Source organism: Balaenoptera musculus, chromosome 11 (assembly GCF_009873245.2).
Source record: "Balaenoptera musculus isolate JJ_BM4_2016_0621 chromosome 11, mBalMus1.pri.v3, whole genome shotgun sequence".
NCBI lineage: Eukaryota > Metazoa > Chordata > Mammalia > Artiodactyla > Balaenopteridae > Balaenoptera > Balaenoptera musculus.
In genome coordinates, this window is record NC_045795.1 from 39057507 (window position 1) to 39078490 (window position 20984).

The following is a 20984-nucleotide window of genomic DNA, read 5'->3' on the forward strand; positions in this document are numbered from 1 at the left end:
GCAAGTGGGGCTACTCTTCGTTGTGGTGCGTGGGCTTCTCACTGCGGTGGCTTCTCTTGTTGGGGAACACGGGCTCTAGGTGCGCAGGCTTCAGTAGTAGTGGCTCGCGGGCTCTAGAGTGCACACTCAGTAGTTGTGGTGCATGGGCTTAGTTGCTCTGCAGCATGTGGGATCTTCCCAGACCCGGGCTCGAACCCGTGTCCCCTGCATTGGCAGGCAGATTCTTAACCACTGCGCCACCAGAGAATTCCAGGAGGAGTTCCTAAAGACACACTCGGGGCCATCCTCAGTAACAAAAAAAGGTGGTCCTAATAATCTCGGACCAGTCTTTAACGGTGCTCGCAAACCATCCAAGAAAAAAAATAAACTGATGGTCAAACCTCAGAAAAAGAAGAGCTCCTTTTGAGCAAAAGCACCAGGCTGTCAAAGGGGCACATCTGCACACAGCAGCATCACACAGAATTACTGTCTTGGGCAACAGGCTGCAGCTTCCTGCGCACTAGGAATTCTCTCCAACTAGACGGCAAGCTCTCCTCGCTGAGGAGAGGGACTGTGGCATTACTATTTTGGTATCTTCAGCAGTAGCACCCAGCACAGTAGTGAACACCCAGAGTCGTCAGGAAAGAACTATTGGGAACCGTGTGTACTGGCCCAAGCTGTCCGCCACCTCAGGCCCTGTGCCTACCTCTGAGTTGAAATGAGTCCTGAAATCCCAGCCAAGGGGACTGAGAGTCGGTGCTGTCATTGTTCACCACTCCCACCAGACTACTGTCTGACGGACACCCTCTGGGCATCTTCAAAGATCAACTTCCCTTCTCTTCTGAGACTATTCCTGTGATAGAATCCCAAGAGTCCAGAGAATTCAGGTGGAGCTGAGGAGGGATGGCACAGGCCGTTTAGCTCTGCCCAGGCCTATCCAATCTGCCTCTTTTGGCTGCTGAAATCTCAGTGGGGCAGAAACCTTAACTGCACAGGCGTGGGTGTGGGTGACACTTAGCTCTGAACAGCTGGCTACTGAACTTTCACACCCTGGTCTCCTTCGAGGTCCCCAGCACGTAGAATCATCTACTCCGAGAGCAACTGTCCTTTTCAGAAATGCAGCCTTATTCTAAAATTATAGGTTCTCAGTGTCCACTAGGGATTATAATTAGTTTGTATTCCTCTGCCTGGCACTCAGAGAAGCTGAGTTTGGGGATGGAAAGTGGGACATGCATTCTTAAGGCCGGAAACTACTTTAATTTGCAGGCTTTAGTGGCTTTTTCTGGCCACTGGCTTGCTTTCAGTCTCTGGCACCCTCACCTAGACTGAGAATTGCTACCTTGTGTCCCAGCCACATTTCCATCAACTTGGCACAAAACGTGCCAAAAAAAAAATCTTCCCTGCTCTCTTTCCCTGCGTCTGGGTCTCATACCACTCCCAAGCCCTTGCCTCTACTCAACCAGAGAAATTCAATGCAATTCAACTCAACAGGCCACACTGAGCAGCCACCAAGTGACAGGGAGAATGCCAGGAGCTTCAAGCACCAAGAAAAACAAGGCCCTGTTCTCAGGGGTCTTGGCATCTGGGAAGGAAAGGAAACGTAAACAAACAATGACCTACCAAGTGATAATTACTATAGAAAGAGACACCAAGCACAGAAAGAGCAAAAGCCATTCTGTCGAGAGGGATCAAGGAAGGCAGTCAAGGGCACTTCCTGGGAGGAACAAGCATGTGCAAAGGTGCAGAAGCCTGAGGGTGTGGCCTCCTGGAGACAGCAGCCACGGACGGAGCTAACAGGGATTAGGTTTACTATATGCCAGACGCTGCCACTTTACAGAGGAGAAAACTGAGGCACAGAGAGGATAAGTACCTTGTCCAAGATCACAAGTTATGAAAGGATGAAGACAGGTTCCAAACCAAACAGTTGGACTCTAAAACTTGAGCTTTTAAACATTACAGTTTGTGGTGTGCAAACAGTTCAGTTTGCTGAAGTGTAAAATTTAAAAGCTAAGTTTACGCAGGAGAGGTAGATGGGGGCTGGATCACAAAGGGCTGCATACGCTATGCTAAGGATTTGGACTTGAACTTTCAGCAATGTAATGGACTGAATTAATGCGAAAGAGCTTCCCCTTCCCACTATGGTCACAGTCATAGAAATACTAGATAAGATAAATGATATCCTTAAACATACAGCCAAATTTGAAAGAAAAATACCCCATGTGCCAGAAATGACAAGAAAAAGGGAAACATGAACAATAAGTGGGACTGACACCAGAATGACCTGTGGACTTTTGAACCCACACATGAAGTAGTTATAATATCTGGCTGTGGCTTTGAGCCCAGATATCAACATGAGAACCTCAAAGGGCTGCCCAGTACAGGAAAGCAATAAGGAGCTGGCCATTTCTCCAAGGCTCTGTGGAAGGGTGAAAGTCACCCATAAGAAACTCAACTACTAAGCTAGCCCCACCCATGGATACGAATCTGATTTTACACTAAGAGAGTGGTGAAGGGGTGCCAAACTGAGAAATGAACATAAAAACTGAGCCAGGACCTTTAACCCTACGGCCCCACCAGATGCAAACTGTTCTTAGGGATACTTTCACACCCCAGGACACAAAAGTTGCCCATGACAGTCCTTCCTGAAGATGAGCTCACAACCCAGTTACAAACTACACGGAAATAAACCACCAAGAGGGACAACATCAGACACAAAAAGGGAGGAAGCATCCCAAGAATCAGGAATAATAAAATAATTTGAAAGGGCTGACAAAATGAGAAGATTTAGATGGTTAAAGAGATAAAGCAGCACAGAAAAAACATATAAGAGACCTGGATGGTAGAATGGTCAACAGATGTCTAAGAGGAATTCCGGGAGGCTAGAGTACAAAAAATGGGAGGGAACCAAAGAGAATGACTGAGAATTTCCCAAAATTTAAAAAAGAATTAAATGTAAGATGTTAATATTAGGGAGCGCTGGGTAAAGGTGTACAGAAACTCTCTAAATCTAAATTTATCTAAAATTATTCCAAAATAGAAAAAAAAATTTTTTAAGTGAGTCTCTCGATAGAAGTAGCACACCAAATCCTGAGGAAGAAAAAGAAAAACAAGTCCACGCTTACTTTCAAATGGTTCTAAACAAAAGTATATAAAGAGAGAAATGCATTAAGTGTAAGTAAAAAGAATACAGATGTTCACTATATTATTTTCATGTTTTCTCCAAAGTAAAAAGATGGGGGGGTAAGAGGAGAAAATGTAGGAGTAAGAACAGAAATGAGGTGTAGAATTTTCAGACCAGTAACGAGAATAAAGAAAACTCAATCAATCGAACAGAAGGCAGGAAAGGAGAAAAACAGGCAAAAAAGGAAAGTATATGGAAAGGACTCAAAAACATGATAATATATTTAAGTCAAACCCCAAAATGTAAATAAATTAAACTCATTTAAGGCAGATTTTCAGATCTGACTTAAAATTTTAAATCCAGCCACGTTCTGTTTATGAAAGAAACTCCTAAAACATGATGACACAGAAAGGTTGAAAATATGAGGCAAATAACAACCACAAGCTGGGGTAGCACTAGTGTCATCAGACTTTAAGGCAAAAAGCAGGAAAGATATTAAGGAAGAAGAATTGACAAGATCTGGTGACTGATTAAAAGAGACATGAAGGGTGACCATCAGGTGACCAGCAGGGTGGGGATGCTCCCATTAAGGTGGGGACTGTAGGAAGAGCAGGTCTGGCAGAGAAGGGGCAGGAGCCCCCAGACGCTCACACTCAGGCAGGAGAAAGAGGAAGAGGAACCAGGGCAGCAAAGGCACAGTCAGAGAGGAAGGGAGAAAAGAGATGTTTCATCTCCCAGAGGGCAAGGCCAATCTTTTTCTGCTGCATCTTTCCAGAGTCTAATAAGGTACTAGGCACAAAGCAGGCACTTGGTAACTGCATTAGTAATAATAAAACAAACAAGTATGTGAGCGCCCAAACACGAGAGATCTCTGAGATGCAAGGAAAGAAGTTACGGCACCTGTAACGCCTGTGATCTCCACAGTGACAAGAGGCAGCATCTTCTTGAGAGGGATGGGGGTGAGTGGAAGAAGGCTTGTACCAAACTCCAAGGAGAATGTGACACGAAAATCATGAGAGATGAATAAAAGGATAACCAGCCAGCTGTTGTTGGAGAGCCTTAACTGACTCCACACAGGGATACAGCTCTGCTACCTAAAAGCGCTGCCTTGGCCATCCAGCTCTTCCTTCAAATCCCAAGTGTACAATCCACAGACTTATCCAAAAAACAGGCAGACACCACAACTCATCTCTGGAGAAAAGAACTGCTGTAAAACCAGAGCCAAGAGGCTGCCACCATGACCTGGGGAGACCTACACCGCGTCCCTGGCCACTGTCTTGGGTAGGTCCTCTCAGACAGGAACTGTGTGGACAGGAGCAGGAACTGTGGCCAGTGGTGACTCAGGCAGCGTTTACCAGCTGCGTGGGTGCCCACCATCTCCAGAGGGTTGGGCTGATTGTGTCAGGCTTCCTGGAAGCGTTTCTTCATTTCTACTTCTGAAGACATGCAACTTCCAGAGTGACATCTCTCTTGATGATGTCAGAAGGCATGTAAATCAGCAGCTGGAACCAACGTCTTTTTTTTTTTTTTTTTTTAATTTATTTATTCTATTTTTGGCTGCGTTGGGTCTTCGTTGCTGTGCGCAGGCTTTCTCTAGTTGTGGCGAGCGGGGGCTGCTCTTCGTTGCAGTGCGCAGGCTTCTCATTGCGGTGGCTTCTCTTGTTGCGGAGCATGGGCTCTAGGTGTGCAGGCTTCAGTAATTGTGGCACGCAGGCTCAGTAGTTGTGGCTCGCAGGCTCTAGAGCACAGGCTCAGTAGTTGTGGCACACGGGCTTAGTTGCTCCGTGGCACGTGGGATCTTCCCGGACCAGGGCTCGAACCCATGTCCCCTGCATTGGCAGGCGGATTCTTAACCACTGCGCCACCAGGGAAGCACGAACCAACGTCTTCTTACACACACTTGACCAACCCAACTTTACTCACTCCCGAACACCTCCACACGTGACAGGGTAAGTGGCCAGAGAATGCCACGTGGCCTAAGGGAGACAGGAAATGATGCAATACCACGGGGCCACAGTGAGGACTGAAGAGGTCAGAGCTCCCAGACACCACTGTCTCACCCAACACGCAGGACCCTGGTGGCCCAAGGAAAGGGAAATGTGAGCATCGACTCCAAACTAACTGGTTCCCAGGTCAGAGAGTGTTACATTTCAGAAGACCACAGGACTTCCTTTATAAGTTAACTCAGATTCAAGGGAACAGGGGGTCAAAAACTCTCACATACTGCTGAGACAGGGTAAATTAGTGTAACTTTCTGGAATCTGGCAAAATTTATCAGTATCCTTACATTTTGATTCATTCAAAATTACACACATACACACACACACACACACACACACACCTCTCTCTCTCTCTCTCTCTCGCTCTCTCACTCTCACTCTTGCTCTCTCTTTTAAAACCAAATATGGGGACTTCTCTGGTGGTGCAGTGGTTAAGAATCCGCCTGCCAATGCAGGGGACATGGGTTTGATCCCTGGTCCAGGAAGATCCCACATGCCATGCAGCAACTAAGCCCATGTGCCACAACTACTGAAGCCCGCGTGCCTAGAGCCCGTGCTCCTCAACAAGAGAAGCCACCGCAATGAGAAGCCCGCGCACCGCAACGAAGAGTAGTCCCCGCTCGCCACAACTAGAGAAAGTCCGCACGAAGCAATGAAGACCCAACACAGCTAAAAATAAATAAATAAAATAAATTTTTTAAAAATGCAAGAGCATCCTTTGAGCAGATGCAGTCAGAAACCTGGAGGCTTTCAGGAGTCACTTCCTGGTTGTGAGGTGTGAGGCCCTCAGGACAGTCATTCTCAGGCCCCACTTGAACTCTGATCAGTGACTTCAAAGGCACCTTTCTGAGAAGTCAGTGGTTCTCCAACCAGGCTGCCCCCTCAGGTCAATGGGGAGCTTTAAAACGCAGATTCCTGGAGTTCATTCTTGGAAATTCTAATTCGAGAGGCCTGAGACCAGGCCGAGGAAACTACCTTTCTTCCAGAATTCCCTGGTGAATCTGTCAGCTGAGTCTTGCCTGGGAATCACTGGACTAGACACCACCTGGGACAACTTGCAATGGGGCCCGTCTGCACATCCGGCTGCAGCACTGCAGGGATCCCGCAGGCCAGCGCTAAGTGCAGACGGGAAACTCAGTGGGGAAGTTCCAGGCGTGTTCGGTAATCAGTGCCAAAGAGCCTGGGGGACAGCCAGCAGATCCCCCGGACAAAGCCAATGTCGGAAGGTTCTCTCAGGCATGGTGATCTTGGAGGCTAACCTGTGAAAAAGAGGTGACTAGTGCAACTTCTGCTCTGGGAGGCCAAAATAAAAATTAGTTCCCTTCAACAACACACGTGAGCCAGCAAGCTCTACAGGCCCCAAGGAGTCGGAAGCAGAAAGGAACGCAGGGTGGTGTGGCAGAAAGAGCCCTGGGCCTGAGTCACACAGCTGTGAGTTCGAATCCCTGCTCTCCATCACTGGCCCTTAGTGGGTTAAAGACGGCTGCCCTTGCTACTCCTCCCTCCTTGAATCAGGGCTGGTCCAGGGACTGCTCTGACCAGCAGAATGTGGCAGAGGCCCCACTCAGACTGCCAAGGGAACACGAAAACCCAGTGTTCAAACAAACAAGCTCCTCACAGAACCCTCTGACCAAGAAGCTCCCACTTTTAGAGCCCTTTTTGGCCAAAAGCACATCTTCATACACCAAGTCTGGGAACTATTTACGATCCCCTATAATTGGGAAGGACCCTGCCAACAAGCACCCAGTGTTCCAGGATGACTCACCTTCCCCCACCACAGCAGCGACCCACTGGCTTCTCTTCTTCCTGTTACAGTGTCATCTTTGTCCTGGCCACCTAGGTTCAAAAAATCAACCTCTCACACTCCTCCGTCTCCCTTCAGCATCCAGGGAAGGGCCAAGGCTTTGTCTCCACAGTCATTCCCACCTTTCCACTCGCCCTGCCACCCAAAGGCACGGTCCTAAAGGCCAGGCAGACCTGAGTGCCGCTTTGCAACTTACTAGCTGTGCACCATACGCAAGTTTCTTAACCTCTCAGAGGCTTAGTTTTCTCAGCTGCAAACAATATACATCAGTAATACCTTCTTTTTGTGGTCGTTTCTAAGACAGAAGAGTTGAGAAAACACAGCCAAACTACATGGTACAGAGAAGGTGCTCCATGTGTAGCAACTGTTACTAAAGGCCAGAAACTTTTCACTTCGGTTAATACAGACCTCTCCTAATCTAAGTCTCTGCCTGTGTATCACTCTCCATTTTGACCCGTCTGGTATAATCCTAGATTAACTGCCCTAGATAACGCCTATCACATTATTCTCCTGCTCAAAGGCCTTCCGTGGCTCCCATGTTCTCACATCAATCCCAACCTCCCAGCCAAGCATGTAAGATTACCTCCATTAATGGCTCCACCCCACCTCCAGCCGGCTCCAAGTCAATCCCATCCTCACTACAACTTGCTATTGGAGGCAGCCTTCTAAAATGGCTTGCAAAACACCTGCCTCCTAATATTCAGGCCCTTGTGTAACTGCCTCCTGACCCACAGACACTGCCAGATCATAAATGCTGTTTTATGCCACTAAGTTTTGGGGTAATTTGTTATGAAGCAATAGATAAACAATACTCCTGATTTCCCCAATCACATCTGAGCTGCTGCTCTTTTACTCACACTTGTGCTTCCTACACCATCTCAGCCTGCTGCAATTCTGCCCAGCCTGCGAGGCCCATCCCAGATGCCAAATGCTCACCCCGAGCCTTTCTTACGGCTCCATTAACCAGCCCCCTCTGAAAGCCTTTACCTCCTTCCCTCCCGGCAGTTTTCCCACACACATCTCCGCCACGGCATCTGTCGCATTGTATCCTTATCAATCTGTTTGTTATATCTGTGTGCAAAATGATACATGTGAAGGTTATTCACTTAGCAAAAGACTGGAAATCACCTGTACGCCCATCAATAAATAGGGGGGTGGCACACACATAAAAGAGAGGAGGGAGCAGTGAAAAAGAATGAGGAAGCTCCAGGCGCACTGGATGCCACATGGACAAGACACACTACGAGAAGCGAGAGGCAGACCAGTGAGCGCGGCAGATAGTCATCTGCCTGGAAAGTCATAATGTCATAACAGAAAAGAGGTACATGCTCATAAACAAGAGTGGCTAAGGGGGCTGCCTCCACCGGGGGGCTGGGCGGCTGAGAGATGGGGGAGGGAAAGAAGGAATACCTCTGAATTTTGTAGCACGTCAAGAATTCTCAATTCAAAAATAAGCAGCTCCTAAGGAAAAGCTTTCCTCCTAAGATCAGGAACAAGACAAGGATGTCCACTTTCACCACTTCTATTCAATGTTGTACTGGAGATTCTAGCCAGGGCAATTAGGTGAGAAAAAGAAATAAAAGTTATCTGATTGGAAAGGAAAAAGTAAAACTATCTCTATTGGCAGAAGTCATGGTCTTATACACAGAAAATCCTAAGAAATCCACTAAAAAAAAACTATTAGAACTAATAAATAAGTTCAGCAAGGCTGAAGTATACAAGATGAATATATAAAATTTAATCATATTTCTACACACTAGCAATGAAGCAATAAGTCCAAAAGTCCAAAGTCTCTCTAATAAGAGTCCTAGAAGCAGAGGATAGAGACAATGAAGGAAAACAAATAGAAGATTTCCTGGAGATACCAAGACTTGTCTTTAGCAATTAAGGGCTCCGCAGAAATTAAGGGAAGAAGACAAATATCTAGATACATCCTGGTGATATATCTGAACTCCAAGAATAAAGAATATTCTTACATCTTGCAGAGAAGAAAAAACAGATTACTTACAAAGGACTTAGATTCCAACTAACTTCATTATTCATATTGAAACATGGAACAGTAACCTCAAAATTCTGATTCTATATTCAACCGAGCTATCAATCAAGAGGGAGGGCATGGGTACCTTTGTACACTGCTGGTGGGAATGTAAAATGGTGCAGCCACTATGGAAAACAGTACGGTGGTTCCTTAAAAAATTAAAAATAGAATTATCATACAACCCAGCAATTCTACTTCTGGGTATGTACCCAAAAGAACTGAACAAGGGGATGTGAACAGATATTTGTACATCCATGTTTATAGCAGTACATTCACAAAAGCCAAAAGGGGAAAGCAACAGATGAATGAATCATCAACAGATGAACGGATAAACAAGATGTGGTATATACACACAATGGAATATTATTCAGCCTTAAAAAGGAACGAAATTCTGACACATGCTACAACATGGGTGAACCCTGAAGACATTATAAGTGACATAAGCGAGTCACAAAAGGACAAATACTGTATGATTCCACTCCTATGATGGATTTAGAGTAGCCAAATTCATAGAGACAGAAGGTAGAATGGTGGTTGCCAGAGGCCTTGGGGGGTTGGGGAATGGAGAATTATTAATTAGGGTACAGAATTTCTTTTTTTTCCCTTTTTTTGTGATTTCAATATTTATTACAATATAGAAATCAAGACAGTGTGGTGTTGGCAAAGAACAGATACATATATCAATGCAACAATGTAAGAAGTCCTGAAATAGACCAATACTAACATAGTCAACAGTTCTTTTGAGAAAGAAGCAAAGTCAATTCAATGGACAAAATAGTCTTTTCAACAAACGGTGTTTGGAACTATATATATATATATATATATATATATATATATATACACGCACACACACACACATATACACATATACATACATATATGTATACATATATACATATAAAAGCCTAGACCTTATGCAAAAGTTACCTTAAAATGTAACATAAACTTAAACATAAAACAGGAGAAAATCACCATCTCCTGGGGTGAGGTGATGAGATTTTAAATATAATATCAAGAGCACAATCCATGAAAAAAAATTTGATGAACTAGACTTTACTAAATTAAAAAAACTTCAGCTCTGTAAAAGACTCAGTTAAGAGAATGAAAAGGCAAGCCACAGACTGGTAGAAACATCTGCAAAATACGTATCTGATTAAGGATTTATATCAAAAATACACAAGGGCCTTCCCTGGTGGCACACTGGTTAAGAATCCGCCTGCCAATGCAGGGGACACGGGTTCGAGCCCTGGTCCGGGAAGATCCCACATGCTGCAGAGCAACTAAGCCCGTGCGCCACAGCTACTGAGCCTGTGCTCTAGAGCCCGTGAGCCACAACTACTGAGCCCACGAGCCGCAACTACTGAAGCCCACGCGCCTAGAGCCCGTGCTCTGCAACAAGAGAAGCCACTGCAATGAGAAGCCCGCACACCACAACAAAGAGTAGCCCCCGCTCGCCGCAACTAGAGAAAGCCCGCGTGCAGCAACAAAGACCCAACACAGCCAAAAATCAATCAATAAATTTTAAAAAAATTTTTAAAAAAATACACAAAAAATATTTAAAACTGAACAATAATAAAATATATAAGCCGGGGCTTCCCTGGTGGCGCAGTGGTTGAGAGTTTGCCTGCCAATGCAGGGGACACGGGTTCGAGCCCTGGTCTGGGAAGATCCCACATGCCACGGAGCAACTAGGCCCGTGAGCCACAACTACTGAGCCTGCGGGTCTGGAGCCTGTGCTCCGCAATAAGAGAGGCCGCGACAGTGAGAGGCCCGTGCACCGCGATGAAGAGTGGCCCCTGCTCGCCGCAACTAGAGAAAGCCCTCGCAGAGAAACTAAGACCCAACACAGCCAAAAATAAATAAACAAAATAAAAAATAAAAAAAAAAGAAGAAGAAATACTTGCATTACAGGTCTCAAGCTGGAGGCTTTTAAAAATATATATATATATATATATAAGCCACTTGAAAAATGAGCGTAAGATCTGAACAGACCAAAGATTTACATATGCCAAATAATCATACGAGAAAATGCTCAACATCACTTGTCATCAGGGAACTGCAAACCAAGACAACAGCAAGATACTACTAAACATATATTTAGAATGTCTAAAACACAAAACATTAACAGCCAAATGCTGCTGAGATGTGGAACAACAGGAACTCTTACTCCTTTCTGGTAAAAATGCAGATGATACAGCCACTTAGGAAGACAGCCTGTCAGTTTCTTACAAAATTAAAAATCATCTTATCATATGATCCACAGTCATGTGTCTATCTAGGTTTACCTAGACTTGACAACTTATGTCCAGATAAAAACCTTCTTGTGAATGTTCATTGCAGCTCCATTCACAACGGCCCAAAACAGGAAGCAACCAAGATAGCCTTAAGAGGTAAATGGATACACAAAATGTGGCACATACCCACAAAAGAATATTGTTCAGTAATTTTTTAAAAACGAGCTGTCAGCCATGAAGAGACATGGCAGATTCTTAAATGCATATCGCTAAGTTAAGGAATTTAGTCCGCAAAGGCTACACATTGTATGATTCCAATTATACGACATTCTGAAAAAGGCAAAACTAGAAACGGGGGGTGGGGGGGGGGGTTGAATAATTGAAGCACAAAGGAATTTTTAAGGTAATGGAACTAAATGTATGAAACTATAACTCTGGATCCATGGCATTATGCCTTTTTCAAACCCCATTTAAATGTACAACACAAAGAGTAAACCTTAATGTATAATTTTTTTTAAATGGCCATATGGAAATCCCAGGATTAAAGACAGAATATGATAAAAGAATCAATTGTATACAACAAATATACTGAACCACTTCACTGAAGTGGTTAAAGGTATAAGGAACTGACCTAAGTAACTTTATTTTTTAATTTTTTTTTGATATATTTTTTAACATCTTTATTGGAGTATAAGTGCTTTACAATGGTGTGTTAGTTTCTGCTGTATAACAAAGTGAATCAGCTATACGTATACATATATCCCCATATCCCCTCCCTCTTGCATCTCCCTCCCATCCTCCCTATCCCACCTTTCTAGGTGGTCACAAAGCATGGAGCTGATCTCCCTGTGCTATGCGGCTGCTTCCCATTAGCTATTTACTTTACATTTGGTAGAGTATATATGTCAATGCCACTCTCTCACTTCATCCCAGCTTACCCTTCCCTCTCCCCGTGTCCTCAAGTCCATTCCCTACGTCTACGTCTTTATTCCTGTCCTGTCCCTAGGTTCTTCATACCCATTTTTTTTTTTTTTTAGATTCCATATATATGCGTTAGCATGCGGTATTTGCTTTTCTCTTTCTGACTTACTTCACTCTGTATGACAGACTCTAGGTCCATCCACCTCACGACAAATAACACAATTTCGTTTCTTTTTAAGGCCGAGTAATATTCCATTGTATATATGTGCCACACCTTCTTCATCCATTCATCTGTCGATGGACACTTAGGTTGCTTCCATGTCCCTGCCACCGTAAGTAGTGCTGCAATGAACACTGTGGTACATGACTCTTTCTGAATTACGGTTTTCTCAGGGTATATGCCCAGTAGTGGGATTGCTGGGTCATATGGTAGTTCTATTTTTAGATTTTTAAGGAACCTCTACACTGCTCTCCATAGTGGCCGCATCAATTTACATTCCCACCAACAGTGCAAGAGGGTTCCCTTTTCTCCACACCCTCTCTAGCGTTTACTGTTTGCAGATTTTTTGATGATGGCCATTCTGACCAGTGTGAGGTGACACCTCATTGTAGTTTTGATTTGCATCTCTCCAATGATCAGTGATGTCAAGCATCCCCTCATGTGTCTGCTGGCAATCTGTATATCTTCTTTGGAGAAATGTCTATCCAGGTCCCCTGCCCATCTTTGGATTGGGTTGTTTGTTTTTTTGATATTGAGCTCCATGAGCTGCTTGTATATTTTGGAGATCAATCCCCTGCCAGTTGCTTCATTTGCAAATATTTTCTCCCATTCTGAGGGCTGTCCTCTCTTGTTTATGGTTTCCTTTGTTGTGCAAAAGCTTTTAAGTTTCATTAGGTCCCATTTGTTTATTTTTGTTTTTATTTCCATTTCTCTAGGAGGTGGGTCAAAAAGGATCTTGCTATGATTTATGTCATAGAGTGTTCTGCCTATGTTTTCCTCTAAGAGTTTTATAGTGTCTGGCCTTACATTTAGGTCTTTAATCCATTTAGAGTTTATGTTTGGGTATGGTGTTAGGGAGTATGCTAATTTCATTCTTTTGCATATAGCTGTCCAATTTTCCCAGCACCACTTACTGAAGAGGCTGTCCTTCCTCCATTGTATATTCTTGCCTCCTTTATCAAAGATAAAGTGACCATATGTGCGTGGGTCCATCTCTGGGCTTTCTATCCCGTTCCATTGATCTATATTTCCGCCCTTGTGCCAGCACCACACTGTCTTGACTACTGTAGCTTTGTAGTATAGTCTGAAGTCAGGGAGCCTGATTCCTCCAGCTCCGTTTTTCTTTCTCAAGATTGCTTTGGGGGCTTCCCTGGTGGCGCAGTGGTTGGGAGTCTGCCTGCCAATGCAAGGGACACGAGTTTGGGCCCTGGTCTGGGAAGATCCCACATGCCACGGAGCAACTGGGCCCGTGAGCCACGATTGCTGAGCCTGCGCGTCTGGAGCCTGTGCTCTGCAACAAGAGAGGCCGCGAAGGTGAGAGGCCCACGCACCGCGATGAAGAGTGGCCCCCGCTTGCCACAACTAGAGAAGGCCCTCACACAGAAACGAAGACCCAACACAGCCATAAATAAATAAATAAATAAATTTTAAAAATAATCTGTTAAAAAAAAAAAAGATTGCTCTGGCTATTTGGGTCTTTTGTGTTTCCATACAAATTCTGAAATTTTTTGTTGTAGTTCTGTGAAAAATGCCATTGGTAGTTTGATAGGGATTGCATTGAATCTGTAGATTGCTTTGGGTAGTATATTCATTTTCACAATGTTGATTCTTCCAATCCAAGAACATGGTATATCTCTCCGTTTGTATCATCTTAAAAATATGGAACGCTTCATGGATTTGCGCGTTATCCTTGCGCAGGGGCCATGCTAATCTTCTCTGTATCATTCCAATTTTAGTATATGTGCTGCCAAAGCAAGCATGGGTACAGAGTTTCATTTTTGCAAGATGGTCTTTTTTTTTTTTCTCTTCTTTTTTTGGCTGCACCACGTGGCTTACAGGATCTTAGTTCCCCAACCAGGGACTGAACCTGGGCCCCCAGCATTGAAAGCACAGAGTCCTAACCACTGGACCGCCAGGGAATTCCCATTTTTGCAAGATGAAAAAAAGTTCTGGAGATGGATGTGGTGATGGTTGTACAACAATGTGACGGTACTTAATGCCACTGAAATGTACATTTAGAAAATGGTTAAAATGGCAAATTTTATGTTATATATGTTTTATAATTAAAAATAAATAGCCAATAAATGTAATAAGCAAACAAACAAACAATAAGCGAGTGAGGGCATGATGCAGGCACTTTGGAAAACAGTTTGGTAGTTCCTCAAAATATTAAACAGAAAGTTACCGTGACCCTGCAATTCTATTCCTATGTATAATCCCAAAAGAACTTAAAGCATATGTCTACACAAAAGCCTGTAAATGAGTGTCCATAGAAGCCCAAAAAATGGAAACAACCCAAATGATACAAAGGAATATTATTCAGCCATAAAAAGGAATGAAGTACCACAACATGTTACAGCACGGATGAACCTTGAAAACATTATGTTAAGTGAAAGAAGCCAGATACAAAAGACGACATATGGTATGATTCCATTTATAGGAAATGTCCAAAATAGGGAAATCCACAGAGAAGGATAGTAGATTAGTGGTTGCCAGGGAATCAATGAGGGGAAGATGGTATTAGGACTAAGTACTAATAGGTACAGGGTTTGTTTGGGGGTGATGGAAATGTTATGGAATTAGATAGTGGCAATGATTGTACAACACAGTAAATCTACCAAAAACCACTAAAGTGTATACTTTAAAGTGGTGAATTTTACATTATGGGAAGTATATCTCAATTTTACAATGCTACAGAAATACGCAGAATATAAAATAAAAGAGATTGATCACATTCTGCCTCGTAGCTCGGTGACTCAGAACGCTGGCCCTGTCCATGCCCTCCTGCCCTGCAAGGCTGCCTGTCCTGGCCTCCACCTCTGTGTGCCCTGCACTCTGGCTGCTCACCAGCCCTTCACCTCCCCCTTGACTCCCCACTTTCTGCCTCTTGGGCAAGGCCTGCTCCTGCCTCACTGGACCCACGCCTCTCCTGGTGGGTTCCCACCACCTACTCAGACCTACCCAAGACTGTCTGGAGGCTGAGACACCAGCCCCTGGAGTCACCCCAGAGGAGCTGCCCAGTGACCAGGACTGCGGTTACAAGTGTGTGTCAGCTGAGGGATACGGTTTCATATAGGAACTTAATTATAGCTCAGGAGTGGAGGAAGGGAGAGGAGCAGTGCAGGCTTCGAGGGGCCCCACAGGAAGCTACCCTGCTCTGCAGCCCAGCGGGTGGCTGCCAGGTCTCACCAGCACTGGGATCCACAGGAAAACAAGTATGATCCAGTGAGGAACACACAGCTTATGGAAATCATCCTGTTCATAAGCATGAATTCCTGGCCCCGCCATGAAACACCAGCCTGCGTGCAGACCAGAGTAGCCCAGAAAAAAGCTGAGATGCCAAGTTTCACTCATCCTCAGGGCTCAGAGGCCTTCTCCTCACCTACGGCCAGAGACCCCACTGTATTCGGTAAGAAGTAAAGGGGAGGCATCGCTTGTTCCTCCCAGACCACCTCAGCTTCCATTTTCTCCCTGGCTCTGAGCTGTTTTTCTAGAATGGAATCTGAGCTGCCAATTCTGAGGATGCTGGGAACATCTTCCCCATGCCTGACTACATGCTCAGATCCCTACCTACTGGCCAGGGAGGGGCCATGGAGCAGCTGCTGGCACAGAGGTGTCAGTAGGGCATGGTGGCCGGGTCTGCCAGACCTGTCAAACCACCTGGCCTGGCCACGGCCAGGTAGGGAAAGCAGACCAGCAGAGGTTCATGGAAAGAGCAGGGCCTGGGTGGAGGAGCATATGCTGTCAAGACACAATTCCTTGTCCCCTATTTCCGGCCTATATCCAGGCCCCTTATATAATTTCCAGGCCTCCTCCTGGTCATCTTGGTCGTTGTCTCTGCAAGAAGGCCCCACAGCCACCTGCTATCCCCCCCAAACCTAACACCCAGTTTCTTCTCACTGCTTCAAGACAGAGCCAGGGACCTGGGCCCTCCTCTTAGTCACCCTTCCCAAGACCCCACCCCAGCTTAGGCACGACCTTTCCCATCTCCACTCTGTGTACCTTTTTTTCTGAGCTCCTGAGAGGTTTTTCTCTAAAAGCCATGAAAAGAAACCTTCAGACTGGAGGCAGTATCCTTTCCTGGGTTTGTATGGAAGGAAAAAAAAAGGCAGAGGGGTGGGTAGGGGGAGCAGATGGAAGACAGGTAGCGAGAAACATGGAAGGGGAGAGGTGGACACACACTTCATGCACCTCTCTGCCGTCCACCCTTTAAGAAACTACACCAAGAAATAACCAGATGGCTCTTCCCAAATGCCTCCCTTTGGGCAAAATGCCTTTCTTTGCTCACTCACAAAAGGCAAGGAAGGTCAGAGAGTAAACAGAGACATAATGAAACCACCTGAAAAATGGGAAAGGCAGGTCACAAAACTAAAAAATATACCATTTTTGAAAGAAAAAGAATAGGTATACACAGTCATAGTAGAATCTAAAAGAACACAGTCCTTGGCTTGTGAGATCGTTATCCACATTCTTCACCAAAAAATAATAATCAATTAATTGATAGATAAATGAATGAACACAGATCAAAATTTATAGCAGTCGCTTATAGATGGCGTTGATTATGTATGATTTTTTTTTTTTTTTTTGGCCATGCCATGTGGCTTGCGGGGTCTTAGTTTCCTGACCAGGGATTGAGCCCACGCCATGGCAGTGAAAGCGCCGAGTCCTAACCACTGGACTGCCAGGGAATTCCCTATGTGTGACTTTTAAAATTTATTTTTTTAATTGAAGTATAGTTGATTTACAATATTGTACTAGTTTCGTGTGTACAGCACAATGATTCAGTATTTTTACAGATTATATTCCATTATAATTTATTACAAGATAATGGCTATAATTCCCCATGCTATACAATATACCCTTGTTGCTTATCTATTTTATACACAGTAGTTTGTATCTTTTAGTCCCATACCCCTAATTTGTCCTTTCTCCCTTCCTTCTTCCCTTTGGTAACTACAAATTTGTCTTCTCTATCTGTGAGTCTGTTTCTATTCTACATATACATTCATTTGTGTTATTTTTCAGATTCCAAACATAAGTGATGTCACACAGTATCTGTCTTTCTCTGTCTGACTTATTTCACGAAGCATAAGATTCTCTAGGTCCATCCACATTGCTCCAAATGGAAGAATTTCATTCTTTTTTATGGCTGGGCAATATTCCATTGTAAATGTATACCATTCTTCTTAATGAATTTGTCTGTTGATGGGCACTTATGTCTCTGTTGATGGGCACTTCCATGTTTTGGCTATTGCAAACGATGCTGCTATGAATATTGAGGTGCATGTATCTTTTTTAGTGCTTTTGTCTTTTCTGGATATATTCCCAGGAGTGGAATTGCTGGATCATGTGGTAGTTCTATTTTTAGTTTTTTGAGGAACCTCCATACTGTTTTCCACAGTGGCTGCACCAATTTACACTCCCACCAACAGTGTAGGAAGATTCCCTTTTCTCCACCTCCTCTCCAACATTTGTTATTTGTAGACTTTTTAATGATAGCCATTCTGACAGGCATGAGGTGACATCTCGTTGTAGTTTGATTTGCATTTCTCCAATAATCAGCGATGTTGAGCATCTTCTCATGTGCCTGTTAGCCATCTGTATGTCTTCTTTAGAAAAATGTCTATTCAGGTCTTCTGCCCATTTTTTGATTGGGTTGTTTGTTTTTTGATATTGAGGTGTATGTGCTGTTTATATATTCTGAGTATTAACCCTTGTCAGTCATATCATTTGCAAATATTTTCTCCCATTCCGTAGGTTATATTTTCGTTTTGTCGATGGTTTCCTCTGCTGTTTAATTAGGCCCTGTTTGTTTATTCTTGCTTTTATTATTATTATTTTTTGCCTTAGGAGACTATTCCAAAAACATACTGGTATGATTGACGTCAAAGCATATTCTGCCTATGTTCTCTTCTATAAGTTTTACGATTTCAGGTCTTACATGTAGGTCTTTAAACCATTTTGAGTTTATTTTTGAATATGGTGTGAGTGAATGTTCTAATCTCATTGTTTTACATGTGGCTGTCCAGTTTTCCCAACACTACTTGTTGAAGAGATTGTCTTTGCTCCATTGTACATTCTTGCCTCCTTTGTCGTGGATTAATTGACCTCAGGTACCTGGGCGTATGACTTATTTTCTTCTCAGTGCTTATCTGTATTTTCCAATTGTCTATAATGAATAACCACTATTTATATAATTAAAACATATTAAAATAAATTAAAAACCACACACAGGGAAATTCTTGTGCTCAAGTACCAGATCCACATCCCAGAAAAGAGAGTTTCCCAGATTTCCACAATCCTGGCACAGGGCCCCTGCGCCTACAGCTGGGCGGAGGAGAGGCCATAACCGCCCCCAGAGCCCAGGCAAGGCCCCCACTGAGATGTCCCTTATGCCTACCTCTTCTGATTCCCAATACCTTCTCTGCACCCCAACCCCTGCCTCCAGTGAGGAAGTGGGAGCAGAAATAAATACAGCTCTCCAAAAATAACCCAGGGATGACAAGGTACAAGAAAGGAGAAAAATGTAATGCCACTGCTGGTTTCAGCCCAGTAAGTCCTGCTGGTCTAGGTAGGGCCCGTCTGAACAGGACAGGTGCCAAGAGCCCCGACTCTCCTACTGCCTCTGCTCACAGCCTGCGGATGCCTACTTGCACCCATTCGTACATGCCTGGAAAGCCCAGGCTAAGGGGACATGAGCAGGGAGAGCAGAGTCACTGAATTGAGAAGAGCAAGGGCTCCAAGGGCTCAACCCCAGCTCCGTCACTTGTCAGCTGTGTGACTTGAGCAAATTGTTCAACTCTGATCCTATACCTCCTCATCCAATACCCACATCTTGCAGGCTGGTGTGAGGGCGAGTGAGCTCCTCCATGGGGTAATGCCTGGCCCAACGGAGAATGTGAATAAAGGCAATTTCCCTTCCCCCCTTCTCTCCATATGTGCACACCTGGGCCATCTTCTCTTTCTCCTCTCCCTTCACCAGGCTGGAAGCTGGCTGATTAATCACTTGGAGCAGTGATTGTTTTCTGCTCCTACAAGTCCCTCCCACCCTACATGCCTGGCCCACCAGTTGGCTGGTTATTTCTTACGGTTCTAGGGGGTTTGCTCACTGCCTTGGAGCAGATCCAGGGAGCCACTAAGCACAGTCATTCTCAGGGCCTCCTCTGCCCCCTGACCTGGAATGAGGCTCTGCAGGGGGTCCCAAAGCCTGCCAACACTTTGCTTCTGCCCAGTGGCCAACAAGAGACTCCGCTGTGCTTGAAAGCAGGGAGTGTTCTCTGAAGCCAACATTAGTCTGGCCAGTCAAGCAGGTACTTTCGAAGCTGGAAGAACTGGATTTGGCCAGCCATCCCTTTGTGGGGAGGCCCTGCTGTATGGCGATCAAAGAAGCGGGCTTAAAAAAAAAAAAAAAAAAAAAAGAAGCGGGCTTCATTCACCTGGGTTCAAATCTTAGCTCTGCCACTTACTAGCTGTGCAGCTTCAGGCGACTTTCCTAACCAGTCTGAGCCTTAGCATTCTTATCTGTGGAAGGGGTACGATGATTCCTACCTCTCAGGGTGTGTGGATTAAACAAAGTGATGCATGTAAAGTGATTAGCACAGTGCATTCAACACATGAGAGCCATATTCTACTCAGCTACTGGTGTCTACTGACTTCTGCAGGGGATGGAAAGGGGATTAGATACAGGTGAGCCCAGCTCCTGAAGAAGCCACAGTCTGATGTCGGAGGCTAGCATGCAGGCAGTAACTACACCATAATATACCACGGCAGGTGCCAAGCCAGAGGTGTGAGAAGGGAGCCTTACTAGACCCCCAGTGGAGGAAGCAGGGAGAAGGAGGCAATTGAGAAAAACTGCCAAAGCCAAAAATCTCAGTTGTCTCCACTGAGCTTCAACCAAAGGGAGGGGCAACAACTGGGGAAGGGGTCCTAGAGGGAACACGTCAGCTTTCTGACTGTTCCCCATGAAACAACTTCCCAGATGGCTCTGGGGTAGGCTAGCGCCAGGGCCACTCTGTGGGAAGAGGGCCACTCAGGCTGGCTATCTAGCCACCCTTCCATCCAACAAGTGCTTGGTGAGCCTCTCTGCACAAGGCACTTGCCCCTCAAGGAGCCAGTTTCTAGGTAGAAGAACTTTGATGGTGGCTAATGAACACCCCTCAGGACTGAGGACGTGACTGTGCAAGGTAGGCTGCTCCCCTGTGACTCAGCAAGGTCTCTGACTCATAGAGAACACTGGATGGATGGACTGGTTCTTTCTCAAGACGGAAGCAGGAAGCAGAAAAGGAAGGCAAGGTTTAGGCTTCAGTCCACAGAGAGGAAGCAGCACATGGGCAGAAGCCCTGGGAGAGCTGGAACCAGCTCGTGAGAGGTACCCCCTGGCTATCTACAAGGTGCCAGGTTGGGGATACAAAAGTGAGTCCAAAACACAGGGTCCTGGTAGTGCAGAGGACGAGGCCACCCTAGGCTTGCCAGGGACAGAGGCAGGCCTGGGCCTGAGTGCAGATATGCTTACTGGATCAGGGTAATGGGCTAGAAAACAGACAAAATATTTTTCTAAAAGGTGACACACTGCAAGGATTATGAAAGGCAAACCGTAAGTAGGTGCTGTAAATACACTGGGGTGTTAAGAGGCCAAAAAGAAGTCACAGCAATCACACACTATAATAG

The 20984-nt window shown here is 45.0% G+C and overlaps 1 protein-coding gene and 1 non-coding gene across 6 annotated transcripts in view; both read right to left on the minus strand.

The window, feature by feature from the left end:
- Positions 1-20984, minus strand: part of PPARD (peroxisome proliferator activated receptor delta) — a 77237-nt gene that overhangs the window by 43619 nt on the left and 12634 nt on the right. The gene's annotated exons all lie outside the window — the stretch shown is intronic.
- LOC118904629 lies at positions 13971-14073 on the minus strand. The gene has a single exon (XR_005022077.1). It is a non-coding gene; the product is annotated as a U6 spliceosomal RNA (small nuclear RNA).